Source organism: Neophocaena asiaeorientalis, unplaced genomic scaffold, assembly GCF_003031525.2.
Source record: "Neophocaena asiaeorientalis asiaeorientalis breed wild unplaced genomic scaffold, Neophocaena_asiaeorientalis_V1.1 scaffold671, whole genome shotgun sequence".
Taxonomy (NCBI): Eukaryota; Metazoa; Chordata; class Mammalia; order Artiodactyla; family Phocoenidae; genus Neophocaena; species Neophocaena asiaeorientalis.
The window spans coordinates 2,600,887-2,608,218 of record NW_020175533.1 but is presented as its reverse complement, the minus strand read 5'-3'; positions in this window follow the sequence as shown (position 1 = coordinate 2,608,218).

Sequence of the window (7,332 nt, the reverse complement as noted above, 5' to 3'; positions counted from 1 at the left end):
ACATTAGCCTTTTAGAGTGCAAACTCTGAAGCCAGAACTTATGGGTTCAAATTCTGGCTTTGCACGCAACTTACCAGCTGTGTGACCTTGAAGAGGTGAGAAGGTGGTTGGATTTCAGAACAGCTCCCAGCAACAAAACTCTTGATGGTTTGTGGGAAAAGGCCAGAGACCACAGATGGAGGATAAGCTGAGATGGAGCTTTCTAATTGCATTCCTTTTTCTCCTCATATTTTCTAGAAGGCTCATTACCTGTCCTTTAAACACCACAGAGCAGAAAAGTGGCTGGGTTGGTCCAGTGCCAGTCCAAAGTGGCATGGTCACATCAAGGCATAGTGGGGTTGGAAAGCTCATAGAAAAGTGCAGTCAGGCTGACTGGTAACTAACTATTCCTTCCCTAGCACTCCCTCCACCCACTGGGCTAGGTAATTATAACAAATAACAGCCCCACCCCTATACCCCCTCTACATATCCCTAGACACAGTGAAATGTAAAATTATGAAAGATAAGCAAAAATTGTTTTGAAAACTTTCAGAGAGAAAGAGTAGCTTACTTACAAAGGAAGAATAATTAAACTGACGTCAGATCTCTCAGACAACACCGTGGAGGCAAGGAGACAGTGGTGTAATAACTCCAAAGTGTTGAAGGAAAGGAACTTTTATATTGGGCGGAATAACAACAGTCTCAGGCATGCAGAGTCTCGGAAGGTTTAAGACAGAGAAAGCACAAGCATTAAAGACAGCACAGCAGTACAATTAATGTATGATGAAGGAGAATCTTTGCACATTTGCTCAATAAAGAATCTGCATTAACCATTCATCATTTGTATGACATATTTAAGGTTTTTTTTCTCCCAAGGTGAGTATTATCTTAAACTGTAAAATTCATTCTATTGTATTTCTGATGATTGCTTTACTTTGTGTCTTGCTATGGACTTACTGGATATTTAGGCGCTGTAAACTATCCAGAGAAAGGCAGAAATGGCAACGGAGATAATTAAAGAATGGTAGTGTAACTATAAAAGAATAACCAAAGGGGAAAATTGTTAGGGTAAATAAACACAAAATTGAATTTTCCCTGTTGTCAAAAGGGAAAGACACTTCCCCTTCATTTTTCATCAAGCATTTCCTTGAGAAACCTAGTATTTGTGAATACTTCCTCTGCCCCTTTGATATGTATGTACATAGTTTTAAAAGCTAAATAAGCCTCTTGCCAGCCCATAAGCCAGGAATGTCTTTCTTAAAAGCCTTGGAGCCATCTCTTTGAAATGTGGATGTTGAGGAAGATAAGCGCCCTGGCTCCCTGTCACCTGAGAGTTTAGCCTAGGCGCCCGGCTCCAGGCTGTAAGCACCTGCTAGTCTTAGAGACAGGAGTTTTAATCTTTCCTTCGGATACAGGCAATTAGCTCGCACAGATGGCTACTCCAACTGCCAGGTGAATTTAGGACTTGCCTGGGAGTATTTAGCTCTCACCCTTAAATGTCATTGTAAAGCCAGGCAAATGAGCAGCACGCCTGGACTTTCTGGCCCCCCCCCCACCACTTTTGGCTTGTATGAAACACTACACCTCAAAGTGTGAGATCTGGCTTCCCAAAGAGCTGCCCAAGTGGCCAGATGATGCAAGTGTGGGGGAGTTAATGGCTATGGGGTACATTTTGATCTATAAGAAAAGAAACTGGGAGTGAGCCTGGCAGTTAAATTCTCCTTTCTTCCTCCCTCTCACGCACTGTTCCAAGCAGGGTTTCTATGTATAGTCTGTCTGGAGATGTCCTATATGGCCCAAAGGCTGTTTCCTTGGGAACCTGAGCTAAAACAAGAGCATTTAAGACAGTGTTAAGTGCTGAGTGTGGAGGACCCAGGTCTGGAGAGAGTAAAATTGTCCCAATAAGAAAATGGACATTTTGAGGATTGGGGATAGAGGAAAGCAATAGAAGAACCCAGCTGTAGAATAACTAAGGGTGATATTTTTGGACAAAAAGGAAGTTCAGGTGATTTTTGCAGTGAACTGCTTAGCTTTGTAAAATATATACTTCCTTCACTTTTACCAGTCTTCCCTATGAAATCTTCAATGAAGTATCCTTCTGTAACCATTGTCTTGTGAAATGAATTTTTTTTGGAGAATAAAACAGATTGAGTCCTGCACCAAACTTGGTGCAAGGGAACCTGCAGAGCAGAGCCTGGGGAAGCAGCAGGTCTCAGAGGACCTAAGCCTGCTACGTGAAGAAGCCCAGGCTGGCCTGTTGGAGGATAAGACCACAAGAAGCAAGGACTCATCCTAGATGAGGCCTCAACCCACCTGCCAGCTGACTGTAGTTATATCAGTGATCCCAGGCAAGACCAGCAGAAAAACCACCTGGCCCAGCCCAAATAGCTGACCCACAGGATCCTGAGCAAATCACGTTTCTTTCTTTTTTTTTTTTTTTTTTGCGGTACACGGGCCTCTCACTGCTGTGGCCTCTCCCGTTGCGGAGCACAGGCTCCAGACGCACAGGCTCAGTGGCCATGGCTCACGGGCCCAGCCGCTCCACGGCATGTGGGATCCTCCCGGACCAGGGCACGAACCCGTGTCCCCTGCATCAGCAGGCAGACTCTCAACCACTGCGCCACCAGGGAAGCCCCACATGTTTCTTGTTATAGATAATAATAATAACAATAATAACCATTTAGAAAATAAAATGGAGAAAAATTACATTCATATAGTGACAAAAATGCACAACACACCCAAAAAGAGACAATTGGAGCAAGGTGACAGACACAGCTCATATGTCCACCTCACATCCCACCCAACATCCCATTGATTTGGGAGGAAAAGTGTTTTTAAGGATAAATTCTTAACAGTCCAGGAAAACAAGAAATGGTGCTTGTGGGCACCAGAAATACTGAGGCACTCCTGGGAGATAGAGAAAAGGTGGGATCAGACTTGTAGAGAAATCTGAGGAGATGAGATCGCAACTCAAATCACCAGAGGCAAGAGCTGTGCTTTGTAACCAAGCCTCTGAAAAACTCCAAACTTAGAATCAAAAGGGAGACACAGCAGGAGTGGGCCTTAGAATAATCAGGTTAAGTTAATCTAAAGGTTCATTTTTAGACTCCCCTCCCACACCTCACAGATTGGCTGGTATCAATCACTTTCGCCTCTAAGATGAAAGTCCAAGAATTGCTCATTAAAGAAAGTGAAAAGTCTGCCCAACCTTCTGTATAATACCCATAATAGGCCATAAATACAGTCTTGATAAATTCCACCAGCAACAGCACCACCCCTGGCAAAATGTAGAAGAATACAAGGGACATTCTCTGAACACAATGTAATAAAATGAAAACCACTTTTTCTCTAGGAACTTTAAAAAACACCCTTAAAGACTATCTGAAGATGGCCGTTCAAGCAAACTTGTCTACTTCCCCACTGCTCCACTGAAATGATGGAAAAATTTCATAATGTACTGGAAAAGAAGAAAGGGTGCCATCCAGGAACCAGAAATTGTGAAGAATTCCTAGAAAGAGAAAGCAGTTCAGATAAGATTTACAAGGGTGAAGAGAACCGGAAGCCAAAAGGAGAGGGCAGAAACAACTAAGAAGGTTAAGAGTATATCCAGAGAAACTGTAGGTGGAGGGTAAACGGATAGAAAGAGCAAGAACTACCCCCAGAACTACAGGGCTAGTTGGGTCCTCAACACCCTTACACGGGGTGGACAGCACTTTAATGACTTCTAATGACAGTGAAATCCCTACCTGCTATCTGGGAAGGGCCCCGAGGATAGGTATGGGGAATGCTGAGAAAGAAGCAAATTAGAGCCTGAGGTACCTTCAGCCTCCACAGTAATAATGAAAGAGAGAAACACATTTGTAGAGAGGGGACCGCTTCCAGCCTGTCTGTCCCATGGCTAATCACCCCAAAGCGAACAGGATACTCAGATGTCCTACCCACTTATGAAGAGTCTGAACGGGTGATACTTTGATCCATGCATTTTATGAATATAATATTCAGGTCCACACCAACCCCATAGATTCTTGTGAGAAATAGAGACAATAACAGAAAATAAATCTAACAAAAAATGTGTGAACTGTGGATGCAATAAATTATAAAACTTTATGGAAGACTTAAGAAAGTTCTTAAAAATGGAGACAAAACCCAGGTTCTTAGGTGGGAAGACTCAACAGCGTAAAGATGTCATTAACCCCCAAGTTGATCGACAAATTCAATGAAATTCCAGTCAGAATCCCAACAGCGACCCTTTTTCTCAATCCTGGAACTTGACCAGCAGATGCTAAAGTGTACCTGTATGTGCAAAGGACCTAAAGAAGGACAAAGAGGAAGGACTTGCCTTCTGAACAGCCAGTCATATTGTGGAGCTATGGTCCCTGACATAGGGCGGTGCTGGCACAGGGATCAACAGATTGACTGTGGGACAGAAAAGAAAGCTGAGAGACAGATCCATACGCAGACACCCTTGACATTAAGCTCAGATGGCCCTCAGAGCAGTGGGAACAAGAGGACACATTCACCATCAACTTTCTCCCTTAAGATGAAGACAGGAACCCCTCTCTTACCTTGTCAGCCTTTCCCACAGAGTTCTGTACACAGTCAAGGCTTAATAAGTGCCTTGTGATAAATTGACTGAGAAAAACTGTACCATTCTCCTTCTTGCCTACCCTCGCTGAGAGATCGTCTCTGTCTAATGCCTGAAATCTTTCCATTTAAATAGCATCCCTTTAGCCAGGGGTTTCAACCTTGGCACCATTGACATTTGGGGCTGGATATTTTTTCTTGGGGAGGGGGGACAACACTGTCCTCTGCATTGTAATATGTTTAGCAGCATCCTTGACCTCTACCCACTAGATGCCAGTAACCTTCCCCCCATCAAGTCATGACAACCAAAAATGTTTCCAGACGTTGTCAAATGTCCCCTAGGGGACAAGATCCACACCCGCTCTCCCCCATTGAGAACCACTGGGTTAGGCAGTTCTCCCACACCACACTTTTATGATGCCACACCCTCCTCGTGGCTAACTTTAGAATGTTCACAAATATCCTAGCTCTCTCTGCTCCCAGAGGACCGCACTCTCTCACCCCTTCGAGGGTCAGACTTGACCATTTGATGAGACAGTTCATGCTTAGCCACTCTCTTGTCTCTGCCGGGCCATCTACATAGCTTCTCTGTGTCCCTGGGACCTAGCATGAGGGTGTTGATAATGTGGAGAAGAGCCCCAGTGTACCTGCGGTGGGCAAGCAGCATGAGTGAGAAATAAACTCTTATTGTCTGTCATTTCTTTATAACCCAATCTACTCTGAGCTGGTATCCCTCCCCACCAAAAGGATGATGCTTTCTTTGAAATAACAGAAAAAAATATATATTGGTCTCTGCCCCTGGTTCCTGGCACAGAGCTCCTAAAACCCACATAATTTCCTATGTGATAAGAGCACTAGTAGCACCTTTTGTCCTCATGAGGCGACTCTGGGTGGGCTCCTGGTCACCAGAAAGACCAAGCTATGATTTCAAGCTTGGAATTTTCAGCTCCAGGCCCCCATCCTCCAGAGAAGGGAAAGGGTTGGAAATGGAGTTAATAATTGATCATGCCTATGTGAGGAAGCCTCCATAAAATCCCAATAGCATGGAGTTCCAGGAGCTTCCAGGTTGGTGAACACATCCATGCTGGGAGACTGGGCACCCCAATGCCACAGGGACAGAAGCTCTTGTGCCCTGAACCCTTCCGGACCTCGCCCCAGGTATTTCTTCACCTGGCTGTTCATCTGTATCCTTTATCATGTCCTTTATTATATAATAAACCAGTAAATGTAAGTAAGTGTTTCCCTGAGTTCTGTGAGCTATTCTAGCAAATGACTGAATTTGAGAAGGGGGTCATGGGAACCTCAGAAGTACAGGTGACAACCTGGGACTATCAGTTGGCATCTGAGCTGGAAGGGGCAGTCTTGTGGGACTGAGCCCTTAACCTGTTGGGTCTGTGCTAACTCCCATTAGTGTCAGGATTGAACTGAATTGTAGGACACCCAGCTGATGACAAAGAGAATTGCTTTGGCGTGGGGAAAAAACCCACACGTCCCAGAAGTGTTGTGGGTGTGGTAGTAGTGTGAGTAAAAAAGAGACATAGGAGTGTTTTTCCCAGACATCTGGGAGGGCCTACCCCTCCATACACCCCTCCCCCGGTCAGGCCTGTGCCAGGGGAGCAGGAAGCCTCCAGGTCAGCACCTTTCAGGGGACCCTGTATTAGAGGGACAGCATGAGGCTTCCTTGAACCTTCCCTGCAGGACCCAGAGCAGCAAGTCACCTGGTGGACACACACTGGGACCCTGGAGAAGGACTTTCCACAGGTTGTGACTCGTGGTCAAGAAAATATTTTATGGATCCTGAATAGAATTGCACATTTTATTTATTTATTTTAATAAATTTATTTATTTTTGGCTGTGTTGGGTCTTCGTTGCTGTGCGCGGGCTTTCTCTAGTTGCAGCGAGCAGGGGCTACTCTTCATTGCGGTGCGCGGGCTTCTCATTGTGGTGGCTTCTCTTGTTGCAGAGCACGGGCTCTAGTTGCGTGCAGGCTTCAGTAGTTGTGGTGCATAGGCTCAGTAGTTTGGCTTGCGGGCTCTAGAGCACAGGCTCAGTAGTTGTGGCGCACGGGCTTAGTTCCTCCGAGGCATGTGGGATATTCCCGGACCAGGGCTCGAATCCGTGTCCCCTGCACTGGCAGGCGGATTCTTAACCACTGCGCCACCAAGGAAGCCCAGAATTGCACATTTTAAATGAATTAGAATGAAATAACATAGCACATCATAAAACAGAATAGAAAATATTGGAGAGTATCACATGTATAAGGGTCAGTATTGTTCTGTGAAGCATTTGTTTTAGAGTCACTTGTAAAATGTGTTCTTTACTGTGGGTCTTGGTGAATAAAGCTCAGAACTGTTTTCTTGTGATGGATGTACTGTTCTCTCTCACATGTCCTTGCATTTTCCCAGTTCTCTACTATGAATAGGATTTTTTTTTTGACTGCGCTGTGCAGCTTGTGGGATCTTAGTTCCCCAACCAGGGATTAAACCTAGGCCCTCAGCAGTGAAAGCGCGGAGTCCTAACCACTGGACCATCAGGGAATTCCCAGGATTTTGCTTTAGAACCAGTTTTTAAAATTATTGAAAGAGAAACAAAACGGAGACTGGAAATTTAATAAAAAAGTCATTTTGGACCCTCATCATAAGAGCACGTGCATCCACACTGGGCCCCAGGCTTGATGCGGGGAGGAGGCTGATTGGGGGTGTCCTTGGGGGCCACATACAGGCTGACTTCTGGGGTTGGGCAAAACCATGGTCTCTCTGCTTCTCAAAA